Here is a 24647-nt window from a genome sequence, read left to right on the forward strand (position 1 = left end):
TTATGCCTCCCTTTTGAATTCTTTTGCGTATGAATTACCTGGTATGTTCCCCACAGCTCAGTGCTGCACTGGAATGCCATGGAATGCCATGTGGGAGCCAAAGAGCTTTGTTTAAATGCTTTGTGAATTGCCCTAGTATTTTATTTCCCCAAAACACAGTCTTGCATCCCAAAGAGCACACTGCTCCTCAACTCTGTGGGCTTTTTAGTAGAATGGAGTAGAATGCAATACATATTCCTAGAGGCAGGGAAGAAAGAGAAAATTCAATATTTAATTCTTAATCGTTATATTTTTCAAAATATTTATCAAAAATTCTCTTCAATGCAACATGCAATGGGAATTGCCTATGCTTTAATGCATGAAAAGTATGTTGTCCTAGTACCTTCCTCTTTCTAGTTTCTGGCTTCCTTGAGATGCTAACAGAACAACAGATGGCAAACCTTGCCTTCCATTTGGCGGCAGTGGAATTTAGGGCACACTGCAGTGATGAAACAATAGAGTTGGGGGGATATCCAAAAATGGCAGCCTCATCACTCAACTGTGAGCTGCCAACTGCAAAACAGGCACAGCAATGCTTGTGACCCCCACCACTGAGCACTCAGTTTAAATCTGCTCATGTAAGAGGAGATGGGGTATGGGAAGAGGGAAAGAGATCTCATTAGAGGAGGCACTGGTGCTGTAATAACAATAATGAATACAAGAATCCTAAGTGTCATGAAACTCTATTTCAAAACCAGGCAGCTGAAACAATAGGAGTTTGCCAAAAACAGTCATGTATCAGCATTCCCCAAAAAGCACAGAGAAGGCATGGGTCTCCCAAGGAAAACTCATGGCTCTACTTCTAAACAGTTTCAGGTATGGATGATAAGAGTCAGAAATACCAGAGAAGGAAGGCAGTAAAGACACACCAGCTACAAACAGATGCAGTGTGTTATCTGGTTCTGGTATAAATGCTGACAGAAGTCTTTAGGATTAAGAGCTAGCTGTGATTGATTTGTGAATGTCAATGTATTTTTGCAGTCAGGTTTTTTAGATGATGCTGATTGTGAAATAGCTTCAGGCTGTTCTGTAGCACCAAAGAAATGTGAAGAAAAATTACACAACCCAGTACTGAATCAGTACTGTAGACACGCAGAAACTCTGACAATTTCCTGTTCCCATAGAAGAAATAAAGAGGGAGGACAGAAAGAAAAAACTGTGCCCTGGTAAGATGGTGACTGACTGTCAGATCACCCATGCAAGGTCTTTACTGAAGCTGATTTCCACAGCTTTAATCTCATGTTGTGAGAAAAATGGGGCTGGACCTGCAGGTAAACATTTTGTCTAGATCTTTACTGTCCTCAGGCTGTTAAGATAAAAACCAGATTTAGAAACATCTGTGTAGCAAAAGCAATAAATCATAAACAAGTGTGTAGACAAAAGTGGGCACACAGGAAAGACCAAGGAGAATGCTGGAAAGGTACAAGAAGCCCATGTTGGTGTCTGCTGGGACAAAGAAAGGTAGCATAGCAAAGGATAGGCCCACAGTTCAGCCCCCAGACACAGCTGACAGAGGAGTTTCTATCAATCTTTGAACTCTTTGACCAGGAACCTTCCAATGTAAAGAAATATTGCCTTATTTGATCTGTCCCGTGCTCAGTTTGTAAATTCTCATAGAGAAAGTGTCTAGATCCCACATTGTCTTCTCCCTGCCAAGAGGAACATCTTATGAGACTTCTATTATTGGTTAGGCACTTGGGTCAAAAAAGAATTTTATAATACTGAGGTTCTGGGAATGCTTTTCAAACACTGTATGCCTATCCCACGTGCCAGACTGTCATACTAATTACCCCTCCTATGCCATTTACATGTGTGTCCTTTACCTGCTAAAATAAATAAATGCATTAAAAATTTCCTCTGTAAAATTTTCTTCAAGCATTTTCTGTTTGCTTTTTAACAAAATCAGGCTGAAACACAGCATAAAGGGATGAAGCCAGATGCAAAACACTCTGTACTTGAAATAAGAAGAGTTTTATGATGACACCCGCATCTCTACAACATTTAGTAGGTTTCAGGTTTTTTCCAAATGAATTCTCCAGGCCAATTCTATTGAGGTTAATTTCCAATGTACCCAATAGCACTGTAACTAGGCATCATTAATAAAATAAATCTAGGAGAGGCAATTCATTTTTCTTAGCTAAACAGTTGTAAGAAGAATGTGTATCTCTAACAAATGTTTGGAAATGTTTCTTCTTATGGTGGTAACAAATGACAGAAAAACACAGTATTTGGGCAGTTTTATTGTAGAAATCAACTTAACTTGCTAGGAGACAGATTATAGCTTTGGAAAAAAACTCAACTGGTTGGGCTGGTGAGGCTAGAAAATTGGAAGAGGCTTTCAGGCTTGCTTAGAATGGGGGATTAGCAGTGAATTACAACCTGATTTATGGAGTTTTTTCTCGATACCTGCAGGATTCACTGAGCACTTCTGAAAACAGCCTTGCACAGAGCAGCTGGAGCAAAGAAGAAAAGGTTTAGTAAGTAAATGTCAGTTGTGGGAAATGTCAAAATGAATGAAAGTTTAAAAACATTGTCCCAAATGATTTGATCAAGACCACATAGTGTGTGAGTGAGCAAAGGATTAAAACTACAACTCATGGCCACAACTCCCCAGAGCCATCATGTCCAGTGGACTCAGCCTTATAGACTTCTGGGAGAAACTTAGCTTAGCACAAGAATTTGGCTATTGAAATGCTCCTGGGTCCTGAAGCAGGAAGGAGATGAGTCCAATCCTGAATTCACTTTGGAGTGAGGTGTTTTGCAAGAGATCAATCACTATGAAATTCCAGGTGGGGAGAAGGATTTTTCATGCTAAGGAGTGTAAGTCTATCAGGATGCCTGGATGATGTGTTCTGGAAATTTGCCATGCAGCAGATTGCTGCCCTAGGTGAGAAGACAAATTTCAGCAAGAAATCCATAATATGTGCCGTGAACAGTGAGAGAAAGAAACATTCAGTAAGCAGTTAATTGTACAGGATGATGTTACAGTGTTATGCCTAAAGGCAAGGCTACACAGCACTTCTTCCAGCTCACTAACAAGCTCAGTGTAGGAGCTTTCACTATGCAGCAGTACTCCAGGGAGGAAACAGGGATAAAAACAACCAAGGAATATATCAACAAAGAAATATGTCACTTTGGAAAGATATATTCTGCAGTAGTTTTCATGGATTTCTACAAAATATTAGAGTGGGTTAAATTCTGTGAAAGTTCATTTAAGGACAGATTTCTAATCTGGAGCAGGACAGGGACAAAGAATGAAATTTTCATCTTTAGGCTCTATACGTGTGTTTTGTACACTAGATATGTAATTTAGGAGGAGCATTCATTTTCTACTCTCAAGGTAATAGAAATTTTAGTATTACCTGTTTGAACCTTTAAGTGTAAGAAATTACCTATCTTAGTAATTACCTATGTTAGAAACTTCAAGTGTTAGAACCCTTCTCATTTAAAACTACATTTAATTTCAACTCTATATTTCAGGTCTTTAAAGTCTTAGGATAATCACAACCAAATTGAATAATGTAAAGTGGAATGTGCTTCCAGCATGTGGAGTTTTGGTCAACAAACATACAAAACAAAAACATTGGGTTTTTTTCTTAGATGATGGAGTGCTTCTAAAATCCACTTGAAAAGTTCTCAGTGACAGCATCATTGAACTAAAAAAAATCAGCATATAGGGCATTTCCTAGACCATTATGTAAAAATTTGTGAAGAAGAGCCTCTGGAGAGGAATAGTGGGCTGCTCTGCACAGCAGAGCAGTGTCACACACAGTTTCATTATTTTTGCCTCCTGAAGTTGTGTCCATCTGTGATTTTTGTACAGTGTTCATTACTGTGGAATACAAGCAGCCACAGCCTGTTTATGAGAAGATGATCATTGCTTTGACTTCAGCCTGGAGACTGCCCTGAATTTTAGGCTCCTTTTGAATTAAATAAACATAGAATTCATTTAGGCAGAAACCAACCCTCTTTTATATTGCTTTCAGATTATAGCAGCACGGAATACAATTAATTCTATCAGACAATTTAATTTAATTTCAGAATATGGAATTAATGTGGAAAATGGTCCAAATGGAAGATGTTTAAACAGAGCAAAAAAAAAGTGTTAGAAGTATATTACATAAGAACATAAGAATAGTTTAACTGCATGAATTTGGAGGTCTGTCTCATTTGCTGTATAACATCAAAATGTGGTCTGCCATGCTGAGTACTCCCATCACTTTGCCAGCCAGTGACAGCAAGGAAGAAGTGCCAGGGTTTGGCCCCGTGCTTGGCAGAGGTGCACACTTCCTGACAGCAGATGTAAAAAGTGAAACAGGTACTACAGCACACTTATGATTACTCAGTGGGAACAGTGTTGAGTAGATTAATGAGAATCTGAACTAGGATGAACTTCTTGAAGTTTCAGTGAAACTAAACCAGACATCTTCACTCTGACACGTGCTTACACGACAGTGCTCTGTCTCAGTTTGCAATATTGTAAAGAAATTAAAACCACAACCACATCTAAATGCTATCCCCTTCTGAAACATATTTTTATTAAAATAGAAGGTGCCTTCAGACTGTTCTTTACATTCTGTCTCCTATTAACCCTCATGCACAGTTCTCAATCGATCCAAACCACTTGCCATGTTTTTTTAGCTTCTCTGTCCCTGCACTGGAGAAACAGAGGTTTTTGAAGGCTGTGAGCTCAACTGCACTGTATAGGAGGAAATGTCCACCATTATTCTGTTGATGTAAGAAGTTTATCTAATATGCAAATTGTGCTGAATTTTGCAAATGTTTGTTCATCATGGAAACAAATCATCTGTTCAGAGAAGGTTAATGATGTGAAGAGCTTAAGGCCACTCACTTCTCAGTTAATGAGACCATTGCTGAAGACAACATACAAGCTGGTGATGGTGCTGTGCAGGGCCAGGAGTTGGGCTTGGTGATCTCTGAGGGTCCCTTCCAACTCTGCCTTATTCTGGGATTCTGCAAAGCTGGATGTTCTTGCTGCTGTGCCAGGGGCAAGCAAGCAGAGGAACCAACCTGCTGCACTTGCTCAGTCCAGATCACAGAGCTCATTTGTACCTGCCTAAAGTCACAGGCACTATGCTTACATGTAACCAACATGAGATTTACAGGCATGAAGACCAGCTATAGCAGCAGTTTCAGTTCCTACATTTGTGGGTAGGGAGAGTAGCAGGCAGCTACTCTCACCTCCAGGGAACCTGGCTGCCACGTTTCTTCCTGCTGTTACCTGAGAAGACACCTGCAGCTGGGTTTCCACTCTGTACCAAAACCACCTGCTTTGAGTACATACTTGCAGAAGAGTGATGGGAAAGTTGCATTACAACAGAGGTGGTTTTTTTTTACCTAAATGCTATCTAAGAAAGGAAAAAAGATGTATTTCTATGAACCTGCAGTGGAAAAAATAGCATTTGTTAAAATCAGATAGTAGCAATGACCCTTTTGCTTTGTCCTTCATTATAAAGCATTTTCCAACATATACCTCTCTTTAGAGATTATACACCTCTCTTTAGAGATTTGCAGAGTACAGGGGAAGAGGAATGCAGCCCAGCAGCTCTCATCATTATATAAGAAATTATTTATTCACAGTTAAAGTAAGTGCTACATTTTGCTGTGTGGTGAAAGCTAAGCATAGCTAATTTCAGATTTTTATAGCTTCTCAACACAAGCATGATAAAATGCCATATGGTGCTCTTGTAACTGGGCAAAGTCTCCAAAATCAGCACGATTCCCTTTCTAACCCATTTGGTGATGTGCACACGTGCAAGGCCAGGTCCCTGCTAGCGCTGGCCCCGTGGAGAGCATCCCCCGGAGCCGAGCCCAGCCCGCCGCCCGCCGGCCGGGGATGCAGCCCAGGAACCGCAGGCAGCCTGGATTCCGAGAGCAAATGTCAGGGAATGGAATCTGACCCAGTTTATAGAACCATCTTCTCTGCCTCTTGCTGCCCTCTGCTGTCACACGCCGAGGGCTGCGGAGCCGCCGCAGGGCCGGTCACTGCGGAGCGCCCGAATCTGCCGGGAAAGCCCCATGGTGAGGGGCAGGCAGGGTAAACCAACCACACAGCTTGTGAACAGGATCGCTGTGAAACAACCCTGAAGCTTCTCCTGTGTGGGAATCTATCTACTCATGCCTTGTTGGTGTAGGACAGCAGGGTGATGTTGGTCCTGCGCACTGGTCTGGAAAGGGAGAGCACACTGCAGCCGAGCGAGCTGTAGTGTCTTGGATTTCCATATGAACACCTACATCACTGGTGTAATGGTTTCAAATGTTTTTAGCATGGCATATAAAGGAATCCAAGGAGCTCAGTTCACAATACTTTCATCTTTAGCAATAGTAATCAAATACAATCTGGCTATTACATTATTTCAACGTTCTGGGTCTCTTGGGTCAGACACCTCTTTCTAAAAATGCACTCTTTCTGCAGTAACAAACCTCTAGCCAGAGCAGAGTGGACACTCCAATGATATTTCTCAAACACCTTTCCAAATGTGTGAATGTAATGAGAGAATACCTGTTTGCATACCTGTTGACACGGTGTGAGCTCTCTTGCTCCTCTGGCCAGCCCACGATGTTGCTTAGAGTCACATCACCAAGGGGCACCCAGGGGACCCTGAGATGCAGAAGAGGCACCTCAGGGCAACCACAGCACACTGTTCATCCATTCCCCCACGTTTGCTTCAGGTGCCACTTGCTCCTCACACTCCTTTAACAAGGACTTGCATGAAGATCTGGGTGACTCCACAACAAGATTTGTGTTTCTTTAAATGCTCATTTTGATGCCTGCTCTGTTATACAGATTACAAAGCGCTCTTGAGCCAGCCTGTCCTGCAGAAGATACAGGTAGCACTGAAAATCTTGATGCAATCTCAGCTCTAAATGCAACATTATTTTCATCTGTAACTTGGTTGCGTCAAGATTTTTCTAGTTATAAAGGACATGTTAGTGGTGAACTGCAACTAGAGCTGCAGCGTGCCCAGGTGGACAGTCTCCTTGGCAGATTTCCCACTGCTGTTCCTCTATTATATGTCCTGGCTCATTGGTATTTCTAATTGTGAAAATGGCATTGGCAAATAAGTATCTTACAGCAGCATCTGCAGACCACCACACACTAAAACACTCTCAAACACAGATGATCAGTCTCTAACTCTTATGCAATTATCTAGAAAACTGTCTTTTTTTTGTTCTCAAAACTTGGACTAGGCCCTGATATAATTCTGCAAAGTGGTTTAGGGCGAGGAAATATTTATTTTACAACCCTGAAGAGTGTTGACAGCTTGTTCTTTGACAGTTCGTTCTCAGGCATTCCTCAGAAAAGGTGGGAGTTTTACAAGGAGGAACAAATACCTGCAAGAAGGCCACTCCTGTCCTGGAGTGTTTTTGGATGCCAATAAATTACTCTTTCCGGCCCAGATCTTGGTTTTAAAGGCACTACAGAAAATTGGGTGCAGCCCTCAAGGCACTGGAGACTTCCTGGCAAAATTCCACTCAATTTTTTTTTTCCTGCAGATGTCTATTACAGCCATGACAATGGGAGAGAGAGAGATTGGGTGGTGAGGAGTATGATTTATCCAGGTGACTGTGAGCTCAAAGAAGAAAACTTAAAAATTGAGAGTGCTTGTACCATCATGAATTGCCTGATGAAGGAAGATGGGGGAAACAAAGAGAGGAAGGTGGGTTAAAGCTGAAATTCAGGAAGACTGGTGAAGAAGCTTCATGGAAGAGAAAGAAGTATGTGCTTTGAGGGTATTCTTTCCTTCAGATTCTGGAAAACTACCTCAGTTTCCCCAATATCTCTCTATTCCTGTGATGAAAGTAACCACTACTTACTTGTCTGTCAAGAACAGTGCTCCAGTCCATGTATCATTTTCCCCCTGTAATGTAAAAAGGGATTTTCTGGAAATAAAACAAAACAAAACAAAACCAACTTTGAAATGTTCAAGAAGCACCTCAGAAACCTGAGAAAAACATCCAGTTTTCACCCAGGACATTAGCTAGCACACAATGAAGGAGGCCTTGACATACACTCAGCCACCTCAATCAAAGGCAATATTTAGCCATGGCTTATTGATTCATTTGCCAGCAGTGAATGAGGCAAGGTTGTCAGGGGAAAGGAAAAATTACACCTTATGTCATAATGCTTATAATACCTAAGAGAATTGAATTGCTATTACATATTTAATCTGGCATTTCCTCACTTTTGAAGGTAAAATTTTGCAGCCTGAGATCCTTTCCTGTATCTCATTTAGTAAGCAATATACAGGAGAAGATTTGAATTGGAGCTCTTGGCATTTCATGTCTGAAAGGAAAGAAGGTGGATGAGTTTTCCTCCAAAGCTTTGATATTCTGAAGTCGAATGAGCAAAACAAAACTTGTAAATGTAAATGTAGATACAGACAGACCCACCTTTGGAGCTTAGGCACTTTTTAAAGTCTGAATAATGGTTTGCACAAAGAAGCCCTGGCCTTTAAACTATGCTACACTACAAATACATAATAAATATTTGATTTAAAAATACTACCTTGACATGTTACTCTCTATTAGAGTTTGTTTTATGTTCAGTCTGGGTTTCCTATTGCTTCTGGAGTGTGCTGTTGTGTTTGTTTACCCCAGGCAAGAGGGACTATATATGAAAATATGCCACAAAGAATATTGCAAGCAGAGCACTGTGCCCAGGCAGAGCCATAGACATTTGCATTGACATTTGTGAATCACTGAGATCACTAGCCAGCCAGCTCTTCCCATCAATGAGGGTAAGTTGCTGTGCAGAATTTACTGTCAGCCAGGTCTTCTTGGCATGTGCACCTCTATGAAACAAGAATGAGGTTAGCCAAGGTATCTGCTTACAGCATTACTAGAAAGGTAATAAAACAGAATAAAGATGACATGGGGAGTAATTTATTTTAACAAGCAAAATTTTTAACGTACATGGAAGGGCATTTCAGCTTGAATTTCTAATATCATATTATTCTGGACTGTTTTATGACTACTATATTCATTCTGTTGCTTAAAGGATTTTGGCTCAGAAAGCAATTTAGTTTTAATATTGCTATTTATACATATTAACCTGCAATGTATAATTCATGCTAAAAGCCAAGAGCCTGTGCTTTGGGATTCAAGACTAATGTATTTCATATCATGTTGCTAAATTAAAAGTTAAGAAAAGATTTGGGGGTGGAAAAAAATGAGGAGGGACATGAGTTAGTTCCTCTTTTTTTCATGTTATGAAACAGATAAAATTCACACCATTTAAGAAGTAAAAGAAATCATCAAGACAAAATATGAAGCTGTCTTAGAACATGCTGGGACCTGCCTGGAAGAGTTCCTAAATTACAAATACTAATGGCTTCAGTGATTCCATTGTTTGCTTGTTTTTATTGAAATGACAGAAAATAGAAAAGCTGATGCATAAATACATAACCATGTTGTGTCACTGTACTGATGAAAATCTAGTAGGAAAAATGGGGGATTTTTTTTTTCTATGAGGAACATAGAAAGATATTTTTATTTTTTCCCAAGCCTCCCCAACTGGAGTGGATCCATTTATTTTCAGACTGTGGATATATGAATACCCTTTTCTTAGCTCAGCACTCAGCTGAGAAAATTTGCGCTTGGGACTTATGCTCTTTTCCTCAAGCTTTGGTCAACTGGCAATAAAGCTTGAAATGCCTGTTGCAGAAGGTGATGATCACTGGGAGCATCAGTATTGCCTCGTGCAGTGCCTGAGCATGGTCTTGGACAGCAAGGAGGTGGTCAAACTCTTGGCTAGCAATCTACAGCTTGAGTGGTGAATGCAAGCCAAGGCTGTAAAACACATTTTTTCTTGGTGCTGTATCATGCTTCAGACGTGCCTCCCCAGGATGCTTCCAGCAGCCAGCACAAGCCTGGGAATCACAACTGGGTTGGTGCAGCTCCAAATGTGCTAAGCCCACGCCTGTGGGAACTTTGGGCTGGGTACAAACACAAAGGACATGAGGCAGGCACAATGCTGCCTGGCTACCTTCACTTTAAATGCTATTGCACACTGAAAAAATACTTCTTAAGGCAATATGTCCTTCAACATAGGATGCAAAAGTTCTATTTATGGGCAGATTTCCATTATCACCCTCCTCTTTATTTAAATGCCCCCCCACACACCAAGTTCTCCTTTGGGGTATGATCCTTTGTATATTTGGTCCCAGTTCAGGGACGAACTGTGCATGGTGTGTGGAAATGATTGAAAACTCCCTCCAGCTATTTTTGAGGTATAGCATTGTAAACCAGAGCCCTCCACTCCTCCCATGCTCATGTGCACTTTTTTCAGTTTAATTCCCTTTCTCTCCCCTCACTTGCTAAGTGTCTGTGACAAAAAAGAAAAAACAAAACATCAGAACAGTTTCTCAGTTTCTCACCAACTCTCCCAAGGACTTCTCTAGGAAAGCCAAGCAAGCTAACAGGGATTGCAATGGAACGAATCTTACATCAGTTGTCTTTAATAAAACCTGAAGATTTACACACAAAAAAAAGAAAGAAAGAAAAAAGTGAACATAACACAGTTCTTTAAGTTTTCATCGTTAAACTTGTGTGTATGGTTTTTGGTTAAGAAACAACATTTTTCATTGTACTCAGCCATCTTATTTTGATTTTGCTATGAGTGATAAAGAGGAAGCATTCCAGAACTGCTTTTTTCCTTAACTAGCATTTAACTGAGACAGAAAGCAAACCTTTGTTCCACATCTTTTTCTTTGTTTCTCTTTTACCAGTAAAGCTTATCTTTCATCTTCAACAGCTTTGGAATGATGGGGAGAAGTTACTTTGGTGGCATCTTAAAATAAGGCACACCTGTGAAAGCAGATCACTGGCCCAAAATAAGTTTGTTGATCTCACATATATCAGTGTAAAACTGTAATTCCTCTAGGCTCACACCAGCGTTTCAGAGAACAGCACCTGGCCTAAAATACTTAAGCATTACATTTTTGGAGCTTGATGTTGATGCTGGCTACAGTTTGGTTTAATTTAATGAAAAAGATACTGTTTCCACAGCTGGAGAATCAACTCCAGACAAAGCATAACGTTGTGATTGCACCACATTATATAGTGGAAATCAGTTGCAATGCTGTTCCAGAGGTGAAAATCCACTTCATACAGTTTTGGCTCCAAGACACAGACTTCCAATTTATATATCAAAATTGCACAGAGCCTACAAAAATGCCAACATCCTTCAATGTCACCCAGATGAGCAATTTAAGAGGAAGGCTGATCCTAAGACCACAGCAGAGGAATCCAAGATGGAGAAAACCAGACAAGGCTCAAGGATGGCTGGAAAACACTTGCCCTGTGGGTGTTATTTGGAAACATGGTCCCCCAAGAATTGACTGCCTAATTCCACCACAGGGATCAGATAGGATGAAGCAGTTTTATCAACTGAAAAATCAATTCCTGTCTAATAAGGGAGAACAGGGTCAATAGCCATCCATCTTCTTTTCCTTTCTGGAGCATTCACGTTCATTAGTTAGCTTCTAAATCTTCCTCCACTTTCAAATTTGTTTACAGCAGCAGAGAGCCAGTAAAACACCAGAGCAGGTCTACAAAAAACAGGCTCGCCAAAAGCACTCTCATGCTAATAACACATCTATTTTCAGTCACATATATGTATTGTCAAGGCCTTACTTCTTGATTTTATCTTTTTTTTGTCTAAAAAACCAGTGAAAAACCAGTTGAAGGTGCATCAGGTCTCACTATATGGTGAAAGACCTGGATTCTGTAATGTGGGTTATCAACGCTGAAACCTCACAGAAGGTACTGTTTCCTCTCCTGTATCCATTTGTTTTCAGTGTTTCATTGCTTAAAATAAAAGTGGTAGAAAGCCTTACTTTGCACTAGATAAGGCAGAACATATTATGTTTCTGTGGAGAGTTTATTTTCCATAAACAGATTTCTGAAGGGTAATTTTGTGCCATTTTCTAAATGGTCAGGAACAGCTGGAAAATACAGCTAAAACCTTAAACCACCTCCATTGATCTTCAGCCACAGATACTGTTGCTATCTATCCATGAAATCCACATATGCCCATAAACTGCTCATGTCTAACTCAGAACCAGATAAGAGGTTTTTTCTGCACACTGTTCAGATGCAGTCTTTCTTACACGTGGCCCTACCCACGGCTGCTAATGTGCAATGGCTGAAAAGACATTAATTCTTGACGTCTAAGACACCAGTAATAGGGATTCAGCATATGAATGTTGCTATTAAAAACATCCACCATTTTCCCAGCATAATCTTCTCTAGGATTGGATTCCAGAGCTGAAATCTCCTTCTGCTGTTGTATAACTTGTCATCTATTCCCAGAAAAAAATAATTTCCTTACATAAGTATTTTCAGACCAAGACAGAAATCTGTTAACTTTTTCTTCAATCCCTCAGTATAAGGAGAACTTCACAGACAGAATCATTCTTGCATATTTTTTCCAAGAAACTTTCAATTTGACAATGTCCATTTTGAAAAATGTAGACTCCAGAAGAAGTCAAATTTTCTAAACCAAAAAAGTCATAAAACCTATTGTGTCCTAAAATACCCTGAGTTTGACCTAAAAGCCCAACACCCAGCAGAGCCCTGAGCCCTGAGCTTGCAGAAGGCCACTGGAGAACTCTCACTCTATTTGTACATGCAGAATTGGCTCTTGGTGGGATTAAAGCCCTTATTTGAAAGAGATGTCTTGAAATCTTCATCACATCTATGTTTTGTTTTGCTCTTTCCAATCAAAGATGAGATTCTTACATAAGCAAATGAATGCCAGGAGTGCTTTGGTCTCAAATAAGAAACTAAGCCTGTGGAAACTTTCAGACTTAAATGGAAAGAAAGAATCTTCTAAATATTCTGAGATGAAAGTATTGGATGCTAGGCTAGTCCAAAGAAAAATCTAATTATTAACAGTCTGCTTTTTCTATTTTGAGGAGCTGAAGAAGTCTTAGTTTTGGTTATTGCTGTATGCTCTTTGAACTGAGAACACAGAATTTCTTTTCAGGTCAGTAATTTCTCCTGGTGCTGCAACAGAATGAGTTTTATCTATCTTGTCTTTGAAATTATCTCACCCTTAGGCGTTTTTTACTTTAGAAAATTTTTAAAGCTCTAGAATGTTTCAACAAAATACTGTAGTGAACTGTATACAAGACTTCTCTTCATTCTGTACTTGTCCTCACTCATGACCAGTGCTAGAATGAGCTGAACATTTCCTATCTGTATTGTAAACGTCAACCAATAGTGCCATGGGCAGGTTACTCCCTGCTCAGCCCAGCAAGAAACTTTGCAAACATTACCAAAACAATCACATTACTTATAGATATCCCAAGGCTCTCAAGTCTCCTTTGCCCTCAGATTTCTTGTTGCCACTTCATCACTGCCTACCTGAGAAATCAATAATTTCTGAGGGCCCTACCTGGGTAATCTGAGGGCCATACCAGACTAAGAAATTTCTCTTCACATCCTCAACCCGGATCCCAGGGGGGGCAACAGACTTCATTAAGTGGATCAGATCTGCATATTGAGCCTTCTGTTTCCTTTAAGAGAGTCTCCTCTGACAATGACGTGTCTTTTTGTGTATGGAAGTGGTTTTGATGAAGGCATGCACCTCCTTAACCTCAGCAGCACCCATGTGCTGTACAAACCATCATCCTTGCCATTGCTCAGTCCCACTGCAGAGCCTCACACCTTCTGTGCAAGGGCACCTGGGGCCTGCTGCAGTGGGCGGGAGCTCAGGAGAAACTCCACCAGGAGGAGGGCAGAGCAGCCCTGGAAAAGCTGCCCAGGGAAGAAAAGGAGTCTTTACACTTGACAGTCTTTGAAGCTCGGCAGATAAACCGGTCGCTGACCTGCTGCCACTTCAGCAATATACCTGCTGTGAGTATGAGGCTGAACCAGAGAGCTCCAAAAGGAGTTCCACCCAGTAACTCTGTGATTCCATAATTCACTGGATAAACTTCAGGAGTCACCTAGGAGAAGTAGTGCTGATGAGAAACAGTATATTACACCAAGATATTATTTTCTCAGACACTCACAGTGAGGCAAATAAAGACAAGCGACATTTAAGTTTGCAATGAATGACAATGAAGTGTGGTAATGCATAAATGCATAATGTGCATTTCTTCAAACTTCTAAGTCAGAAGAGCTTTGAGAAAAAGCATCAAGTTTATAACTAGATGAAGCACAGAAGAAGATGAAAGAACCTTTGTTCTCTCTGGTATAGCCCTAAGTACTGTGTTTTCAATGTTTCTCAATGATGCTGAGAATCAGTCTGATTTCTTGTCAACAGTTTCATAAACCCTTGGGGTAAAATCTCCCAAAATCAGGGTGCACATTACCTACGTAATGGTCAGTTGTAAGAAGCAGTTAAGTTCATTATGGGAGCACGCAGTGGAAGTACCAAAGCCTTCCTTCCAACCACCAGAACATGTCCTTGTCCAAAAAAAGAGCACCTGCAAGACACATGGATGGAAGGTTTTTACTGGACATTGTTTTGTGATCAGTTGGGTGTCTATGAGAGAGAGACAAAAAGATCAAAGGAAGAGACAGATGGCGGCAAGGAAAAAGCCAACAACACAGACATAACAAGGGCCAGGAATATGCCTCTGAGAAAAGCTAAAACAAAAAGGGGAAAAGAGCTTTTAGAGAGTTTAATGGAAAATAGGCTTGAGCTGTAAACACAGACCATGCCTGCAATTCTTGCTGTGGGAAGAAAAAGAGGGCTTTGTACTTTCTTTGAAATTAAATGGGATTGCATCAGAGAAACCTCATTTCAGAAAACATAAATTTCTCCTGGCTGGAACCTCCTATGACCCAGGGGTTTTATTTAGATTTTTACCCAGCTCACGTAAGTTTACACACAGTCACCTTGGAAAGCAATACTATTGCTCTATTTACCCCTAAAACAGCACACCCAGCTCAGCAGTCAGTCAGTTATGTTCCTAACATGCCCACTGCTGTTACACTGAAAGAGCTGCAGCTCAGGAGGGTTCAGACAAGCTCATGAAGCGGCAATGTAATGGGACAGGAGTCAACAGTGCAGGGCAGAGTGCTGGTGGGTATGTTTTTCAGTGGCTTCTCTCTCATCTTGAACTTGCCTTGTTTTTTGTCAAGATGGGTCCTCAGAAAACACTGGCACTGTCAGACCTGACAAAGGACTGAGATCACTTGCCCTGATAGTGACAGTCGGATTTTTTGAAATGCAAGTGAGAAAGGTGCTGTCTTCCCATTTAGGAAATTGACTAAACTGGGGAAGCTGTCTATTTCCTCATTTATATTCCTTCCAATCTACTAAATGTTCATGGAATACAGTTAGTGAGATGAGAGTTTGGAGTAATTTGTAGATGGCAAGACATACAATCATAGAATAACCAAATTGTTAAGACTGGAAAAGACCTTTAAGACCATTAATTCCAATCATCAGCCCAGCACCACCATTGTGTTTGCCGTTAAACCATGCTGTCAAATGCCACATCTACCCATAATTTAAATACCTCCAGAGGAGATGACTTCACCACTTCCCTGGACAGCCTGTTCCAATGCTTGACAACCCTTTCAGTAGAGAATTTTTTCCTAATATCCAATGAAAATCTGGCACAAGGTTTCCTCTCATCCTGTCACTTGTTAACCAGGAGAAGAGACCAAGTCCCTCCTGTCTGGAACCTCCTTCCAGGCAGTTGCAGAAAGTGGTAAGGTGTTCCCTGAGCCTTTTCTCCAGGCTAAACAGCCCCTCACATCTTCATTGCCCTTCTCTGGACTCTCTCCAGCACCTCAATGTCTTTCCTGCCGTGAGGGGCCCAGAACTGAACCCAGTACTCAAGGTGGGTCCTCACCAGTGCTGAGCACAGGGGGACAATCCCTGCCCTGGTCCTGCTGGCCACACTATTGCTGACACAGGCCAGGGTGCCATTGGCCTTCCTGGCCACCTGGGCACATCTGGCTCATGTTCAGCCCCTGTCACCAGCACCCCCAGGTCCTTTTCTGCTGGGCAGCTTTGCAACCATTCCCTTGAGATTGTAGGGCAGCCGGCGATGTTATGACCCATGTGCAGGATTCAGCAAATCCTATATACAGACATGTCTTTGCTGTACCTGCACTGTGCAGAAAAGATGGCACGCTAGTGAGATGAGCAAGTTGTTTTCTTCCTGCAGCTCAACATAACTCATGCTTGCCTTGTTTTCCTCACAATGTTCACAACCTGCTCTGAAGAGAGCATCCCTCATTGCCATAAGAGAGCTTCACAGTGATCTTCCTGCACAGCATCACTCCAAAGTGAGAGGGCTTGGCCGTATCCCTTCCTGTTGAAAACTGGCAAGTCCCAGGAAGAGTAGGGCCAAACATTACCATGTTGGACAAGATTTTAAATTCCCAAAACCAGATTTTTTTGTGCACTACTTTGTGTTTGGAGCATGACTTCCCTGACTTCAGCTGCAGCTGAGAAAACTCAGCACGCCTACAAGTCCTGCACTAAGAATAAAAGCAATGTAAAGTTATTGACAGCTTCTGAAAAGATTGGCTCAAGTGACTCAGCTATCACCACATGGGAGCTGCTTGACAGAAAAAGGGAGAGGATCCAATTTTCCAGGCTAGAACATCACCCCCTTGCCATATGTTCTCTCGCTAAATTCTATCTCATTCTCTATACTCTTCCCCATTTCTGGAACCAATAAAATGGGAACGGGTCTCATGGTGTCTTTAACCATGTTCAGTTCTGAGAACTCTCTGTCCTGATTATAGAATCAATCTTCTCATGAAAGACAACTTGCATAAACACAAGAAGTACCAAAGTTTTCATCCTTGCTAATACTTTGATCAATTGGCATGTATTTTGCTTTTTTCTCAAAAACAGGAACAAATCCCCAAATTTAACAATGTTCTGCCACTTGGCTACCAGGAGGTAGATGGAGCCTTTAAATGGCACTGCACAGACCTCTGCAGTCTGGCTAATGGCAGGGCAGAAAATAGTGATAGGTGCCAGATACCACTACCAGGGAGTTGGATGCCTGGCTCAGTTCTCCACCAGACTCTTCTTATTCTTTCAGCCCTGTTAAGTCCTTAACTTTCCCTTTGGCCAGTCTCATTTATTCTCATTTACATACAGTACACTTTTAAGACCTACAGATCTTCATTCAGTCATACGTAGTTTCTCCCACCAGGTTCCTGTTCTGGACTTTATTTGAAACTCATTCAAATAAAGAATCTTTAGAAATCTTTAGATTTTTTTCTAAAGGTTCTAAAGAATCTTTAGAAAATCTTTAGTCAACAAAAGACTCTTTTCCCATTGTTTTATCCTTAGCAACATCTGAAAATTTTACAGAAATTTTCCAGGAGAAACCAGACTAAAGCAGATGCTCACCACTGAAATGGTAAATGTTTTACAAAATTTTAAGTGACTGAAAACCAGGAAGTGTTTCAGGTGAAAAGAATAGGTCTATCTCCAAAATGAGTAATAGTTGGTTGTATGGAACCTGGCATTATATCTCCAAATGTGTAAACCCTACATGGATGATAGTCATGCTAATATGATACATTAAAAAACAAACAGAAAATAATAAAACTACACAAGTATTAAAATACTATATTAAAGAATTAAATACTGTATTAAAACTTTTATCCAAGGCTATTAATAATTTGATCTTAATATTGGAATATCAGTTGTCTATAAATATTATTTGCTCCTTCACCTCCTGCCACATGGCCTCAATACCTGTGCTGAACTTGCAAAACTAAAAGGCACCTCTGCAGAATATCCCCCACTTCCAGATACCTTCTGAAAAACACCCAAGAGTTTCACTTCCCTGAACTGCAAAGAAGGAGAGAAAGGAACAGCAGTCATTTATTTCAACCACCTCATCAAGGATGGCTAATTGATCCCCAGCATTTACAGGGGTGTCTCCTCTGCTCCCAGGTAAAAGGGGTCAAAGACTGAGAGCAGCCAGTTTCTACATGTTACAGACCTTGTGGGTCAGTGCACTTCTGGGGATGGAGATACTTGGGGATGTACAAGTGGGATGCAGATTATGTGATGAGTGCCGCTTAAAACACCAGCCTATCAGTCCCTACCTACTGAGTGCTGTGCTCAGCCTTTATCTGGAAATGTTATGTAAAATGTTGCTGTTTTTTGCAAAGGGGAAGGCACCCTTGCCGTGTGCCCACAGGTAGACTTTCACCTGTCACTGTGACAGACTCCATGTCTGACTTTGTGTGGCCATGTTTCTTCCTGCAGATACCATTCCTCTCCCTTCACCTGCTGCTTTTATTTTGCTTTTACCTCCTTTTTTTCTCAGGCTGAGAAGAAGCTGTGTAAGAGATGTTCACAGAATATCAAAGCACAGTTTTGGGAAAAGAAGAAAGAAAACTACTCTGGAATTATTGAAAAATGCAATGCAGGTTTCAACAAAGAGTCACTTAAAGATAGCTTAAAAAATCCATAGAAGTCTTCTCTCTCTCTCCCTCTCTCTCTGTCTTTTTGGTGGGTTGTTTTTTTTTTTTCAGAAAACAAAGTTGATGTAAACAGCTGGAGACTATAACTTGGAAAATTGCGAAACAAAGATGAATAAAATTTCCTGTTTTCCTCTCCTGTCCCAACCTGCAGGGGGCAAGGTTGGGGGGCAACCTCTTCAACCCCTTTTCAAAACAAGGGTTGGACTTCCAAAGAGTTCAGGTTTGGACTATTTTTCTTTAAAGAAAAATATCAATTATCCTTTTGTACAGTGTTCAAGGGTCTTTAGCTTAGCTACAGCTTGTCACACATAAGTTAACATAGCAGATTTACTACTTAATTCTGATTAGCATAAAAAATTGGTTTTAATAAACCTTAATCTTTAACATTGATAAATACCATTGCTTTCAACTCCATGCTTCACTAAAGTTTTCCTAGCTTAACATCTTGAAACTAGCTTTTGTTATCCTATTCACCAATGCTACAATTCATTGAATGTGAAAGACCAGTAACGAAATTTGGCTTGTAAATGCTCTAGCTGCAGGTGATAGGACTTCATTCTGCACCATTTCTCCAACTCTTTTCAGTTATCCCTTCGGGTGCACAAGCTGGGACACTTTGAGGCTCATAAAGATAACAAAGTACTGACGTGTCTCAGATCAAGCACTCAAAATTTAGGTTTTATTCTTTTCAGTTTTATATGGGCTTCACACAGGTGCACCAAAGCTAAGAGCTGCTGTGGGATAAAGTTGCCTTGGCTGTTCTCTCAGCACATTCCACTGCTATAAAAACAGTGAAGACATCCCTCAACCTCTTCTAAAACAGCCACACAGGAACCTATAAAAATTAGTAGAACCAGAAGATCTCATTTCTATTCCTAGCAATGCTATTGAAACTTCTGAGATTTTGGCCAAGTGACCTAACTCCTCCACAGACCTACTTCCCTCAGCTGAGAAGGGAAAATACTGATTTGTGGTGTGACACTTTGAGATTTCTGCCCTTAAGTTTTAAGTCATGAGCACAGAGCAAGGGCCGACAGTTAGCAGGAAAACAATGACAACCACTTCTGTAAGTTGAAAGATTTCAAATAGTTAGGTCCTATGCAGGAATCTGTAACAATTTTATGAGGTAGACCCACTACCATATTATAGTTCATATGGTTTATTCAGTGTACTTAGTAATTTTATTTTTAAGGGGTTAGTTTTATTAGTTTCCATTGACAACATGAATGTTCCAAATGAAGAGGGTTCAGGTCTTCTAACATACTCTGTGGTGAGAATTGTTGGGGTACTTATAATATCTGTATCAGTTCTACTCACTTCAACATTAGTGTGTCTATTATGCATCACCCCAGCACTGTTTTTCAATCGCAAGGCCAGGCATATGTTCAGAATAAGAAACCTCTATGAAGCTATCCTATGAAGGATAGATTTTAAAACAGAATTAAAATATACCTATCACCATGCTGACACCATGCCCAGGTGCAACACTGGGTTTTGTGGGTGTGTGCAAACTCACTTTGTTAGGTTCTCACATCCTTCCTCTGGAAATACCTGGAGCCCAAAAAGTACGCTGTTTTATACTTTTTTGTGTACAAGACCTTTGTTTAAATTACATTGAAGGTTTTAAACAAAGACCTTAAATCCCACATGTATGTATAAGCTCCTCAAACTGCAAAACATGCCAAATAAATCTAGAAATTCCTTGAAAATACAGTGACTGGGGCAGCAGCCACAAAAACCCAGCACCTCTGAACGTTGAGCATATCTGATACAGCAAAGGCATGTAGACCTGTATCTGCAATCTGCAATGGGTGAGAGATAAATCAATACAAGCTGAGAAAACATTCCTTGTATTTTGGCATTCCACTATATAAGTGTTGATTTTCTTTTCTGTTGTCATGGATATCCTCTACTTTAACCCCAAAGATTCTAAATCCTCATGCAAACATGTATCTGCAACTCTGTTTCTTATTTGGGCCCTTGGGTCCTAAAATGTTTACCTAAGGCCCAAAGTCAGGCAAATTTTATCCTTCTTTTTCTCAGCCATGTATCTGACTCACTGCTTTTACCTCCTTTCTGTAGAATCAAATGAGTATGTGATATCAACAATCCCAAGAGATATGGAACCAAAGCAAATTATTTTGGGGCCCATGGCATTCATCAAAGCTGTGCTTGTGGCTGGAGACACCAGCAGAGCTGGACACATGCCATGTGGGCCAGGCAGCCTTGTTGGCATCAATGGTCATTCCACTGCCCTGCAACAACGTGGATCTCACGGTCTTTCTCCAGCTGAGGACTTGGCTCTGAGTCACGCCTGTCTCTTAACAAAACAGTTTCAGGGCTGTAAAGAACCCCTGCCCTTCCTGCTCTGGCCTGCCTCGTTGCACCCCTGTCCTTCCTTTGTGCATTTGCCAACAAGCAGCAGACACAGAAGATTACAATTGCCCTAAAGTATTTCTGTACCTTCAGGGGTACTTGTTTGACACAGGCCTGAGACAAAGCAGATCAACCAGATCATGGGGCACAGCAGGGATTTAGGTCCATCTCTCTACCCCAAAACACTACACAGAGCAAAATGTGCATTTTTATGTTTTCTGGAAGTTCTAGAGCTATGGAGCTCTTCCCCAGACACTGGTCTGCCATTGTGCTTCCACCCTTACTCACTGAGTTATTCCTGCTGCTCTCAGGATCTTCAGGATACTTGAAGCTCTGCACTGGAAGAGAGGCTGCTTGAATTGTTCTCTCTGCATTTAATTTTTACAAGAAATTTAGGAGTGGGGCCAATAATATTATTGGAATCAGCTGAAGATTTCACCAAAAAATTAAATTAGACTAGTACTAGAGTACCATGCACTTGCCCACTGGTGCTTTTCCATTTTCCTTGAAACAAAAGAAGAAAACACCACCCTCACATCAGATAGAAAGCTAAACAAGTCTAGCAGAGCAGCAAAATGTTGCTTCTAACAAATTGCATGGGGTATTTTATGTCCTTGTGTAGTGCCCCAACTGCCTAATCAGTGACACTGAGCACAGCACCATCTGCAGTGCTCCCTGGAAGAGGCCATGGTGCCATCCTCTGTCTTGTCAATAAGAAATCTTTGCTGAGCATCACTGTGGGAGACTGAGGGGCTCTGCTCTCACCACAGCCAGAACTAGAGAGGTAACAGCCCAGGGCTACACTAAAAGTCTGCTGTGTGTCATATCTGCTGGCTGGGCTGTGCTCACTTAAAATAGCCTGGATATTGTTCTAATTTAGGTCCATTGGTCTGACTTTGAGGAAGAAAGTTAAAGGGTTTATCAAGTAGTTTCATTCTAGGAATACCACAAATGTCTAAAGAAATAAATTGGGAAGGAAGATTCTGACTCATTAAGAACTTGCTTTCCAGGGTGAATAAAATTTGCAGAATTCTCATTGTGTTGCTACATGCTTATTTCTCCAAAGTCATCACTTGGGACATTTGTTTTAGGAAGGGTTCACTTCAGATGACACATGACAGGGTCAGTTTATGAGGAAGACCTATAGAAAAGCCAAAGGTTTTCAACTATTTCTTCAAATAAAAAAATACACCAGATACAACCTTATTTTCCTCAGGAAGGCTACAGGTTTATAAGCCTAAAGAGAAAATGCAGATACATGGGGAAATGATCGAAATTAACTTCAAAGACTCCCATCTGTGTCTCACAGCTGGATCAAAAATGCAATGGAAATGGAAATATACTTATCAAATTCAATATGCTTCAAATACCTGTATATTTTTTCTAGATAGGAATGCAAATTTGTATAATCAGAGTTCTTCCATCATTTCAGGACAGAATTTCTGCAGAACTTGAGACAGCTTGAGGACAGAAAAGTATATAGCAAAAAAACCTCAAACAAAACAACTGATGCTGTTTCTCCTCAACTAAGACTCTTTAGTCAGTGATTAAGGGACAGTACAAATAATTTGCCAAGGAGAATTGAGGAAGGGAAGGTACTTGAGTAAATTTAGGCACAATTTGAGCACAAAAAATTAGACTGATGAATACCAGTTCAAAATTAACAAGAAACAGTTAAAATACTTTGCCAAATTATCCTTCAAAGAAAATCCAAAACATAAATTAACATTGACAGAAAAAAATGCCTAATGATGACAGAAACTTTACAATGACAGGCATCCTGATGAATTGTATGAGGAGGAAGAACAGAGGGATATTTTTAAAATCTATCATCAATCTGTGCAGGGAGGATTTATTTCCCTCATAAAGACATGACAAAAATACAGATATGCCTGCAGATTTATGTTTCCTAATCTCCTAATCAAGAAAACACAATATTCAAGAATATCAAAGCAGAGATTCAGCTGCACACATAGGTGCTGAAAATACAGGGATCATCCCACAGAGCATCTGTTACATCAGCAATGCTCACAAAAGTGAGTTCAGGACACACAGGAGTTGAACCATGAAGCAAAACTCACTGCAATGTAAGTGCTTTCAACATGTTAATCAAACTGATTACAGTTATTTTAAACCACGTAAAAAGAAAGCTCAAAAATGAGGAAAGTAAAGAAGGTCAGAACCAAGAAAACCAATGGTTTGAACTGTCTGTGAAGCACCAGCAACAGACATTGTGCTCACATCCAGGAAATAAGGGAAGAAATAAAGTACATGTGCACCATTAATCTCAGTCCTAATGAAATTATTTGCAGTTCTTATAATCACCACGGGAAGCAGTAAACAATACACAGTAACACCTCAGATTTGAAACAATTTTTCTGTTTCCAAAACCCATATACGTTTATGGGTTATTACACTGGTCAGTGTACAGAGCAGGGTGGCTGCTCACTACCAGGAAATTATGAGCCACAACCCTGGCACAGGACTGTATTCCTGGTGCTCTCCTTCCCAGGGTCCCAGCGCTGCAGGTTCCTGCAGACAGGGATGGGATGGCCTCCCCAGCATGGAGGAGCCCTGCCTGTCCCAGGAATTATCTCAGTGACATGGTCTTTGCAGAGTGACAAATCAACTGCACCTTTGAAGAACAGCAACATGCCCTTCCAGAGATCTGGGCAGTATCTCAGGAGGATGGGTTTCTCCAGAGGAACATTCCAAGGGTGGTTTGCTCATGTGGGAAAATAGGACATCGCTGAGCAAAGTGCTTGGCCTCTGATGACAGAAAGAATAAAGGTTCTGGGTAAAATATTAAAAGCTTTCAGAGTCTCCAAAATAAAATTATAAAGCAGAGCCAGCTCAAGCCTCAGAATCAAATACCAGATAAGAAGGCTGTGGGGGCTTCAAAATGGGTTCAAACATTGCCCACTGGTGCTTTTCCAAACAGCACAATTCATGGAGATGGACTCATTTTAGAGATTTCAAGTTCTGTGCAGACATGTCTGATCACCACACAAAACCTCATTTTGTTCTGTTTTGATTGACACATTCACAAATTTTGTGATGCCAGTCTCAAGCAAGGGGTTGAATTGAGCAGGATTAGTACAGTCAATAAAACTTGGTGGTCTCTGTAATGTATTCTGGACCTTTCAGCCAAACCAAGTAAGAGCTATTTCATCAGAACACTCTCCCTTTCATTCTCAAACAGAGTAACTGCATACAGCTTTACTGGGGATGGATACATGCCACTGAATTTGTATTAAGTAGACACTTTTCCTAAAGGAGTGTGTCTAGGTACCAGTCAACCCCACTCCCAAAAACCAAACCTAAAAAACAAAAAAACCCTAAATAAACAAAACAAAACAACCCCCCCCCCCAAAAAAAAAAAAAATCAACTGAAAAAAAAATTAAACAAACCACTGAGAAAAGCACTAAATTAGAAAGAATGGTACTTTTTTAACATGTGGATCTGATGCTTCTCGCCTTTCCTGCTAGGCATCATTTAGCTTGTCCTTGCAGAAAAGTTCTGCTTATATCATTAGTCACCTCCATCTGCCAGCAAATAAATCTGACTCAGCTGTTTGTTGAGCCAGCAGAAATACAGCAGGGCTAATGGTTTTATTGTTGAAAGAGCCCTGACTGTACCTCCTCATTCAGGCTCCACTTTGTTTGAATGTAAAAGGATTTATCTGGAGAGGAAGTTCCTATTTTGTGGCTGCAGATCAGAATTCAAAGACAAGATCTGACAGGCAGACTTTTTGAGGCAGGCAAAGTTAGGGATAAAAGTA

General features: G+C 40.7%; 1 long non-coding RNA gene across 1 annotated transcript; it reads right to left on the bottom strand.

Annotated features, from left to right (window-relative positions):
* Window positions 1–5614: 5614 nt before the first annotated feature.
* LOC139592459 (uncharacterized) lies at window positions 5615–10745 on the bottom strand. Its single transcript, XR_011680005.1, has 4 exons — window positions 10440–10745; window positions 7879–7944; window positions 6575–6876; window positions 5615–6227 (listed from the first exon to the last, which is right to left on the bottom strand). It is a non-coding gene; the product is annotated as an uncharacterized lncRNA (long non-coding RNA).
* Window positions 10746–24647: the final 13902 nt, after the last annotated feature.

The sequence above is a fragment of the Agelaius tricolor genome, unplaced genomic scaffold, assembly GCF_023055355.1.
Source record: "Agelaius tricolor isolate 1412-34295 unplaced genomic scaffold, bAgeTri1.0.p SCAF_8, whole genome shotgun sequence".
In the NCBI taxonomy this organism is placed as follows: Eukaryota; Metazoa; Chordata; class Aves; order Passeriformes; family Icteridae; genus Agelaius; species Agelaius tricolor.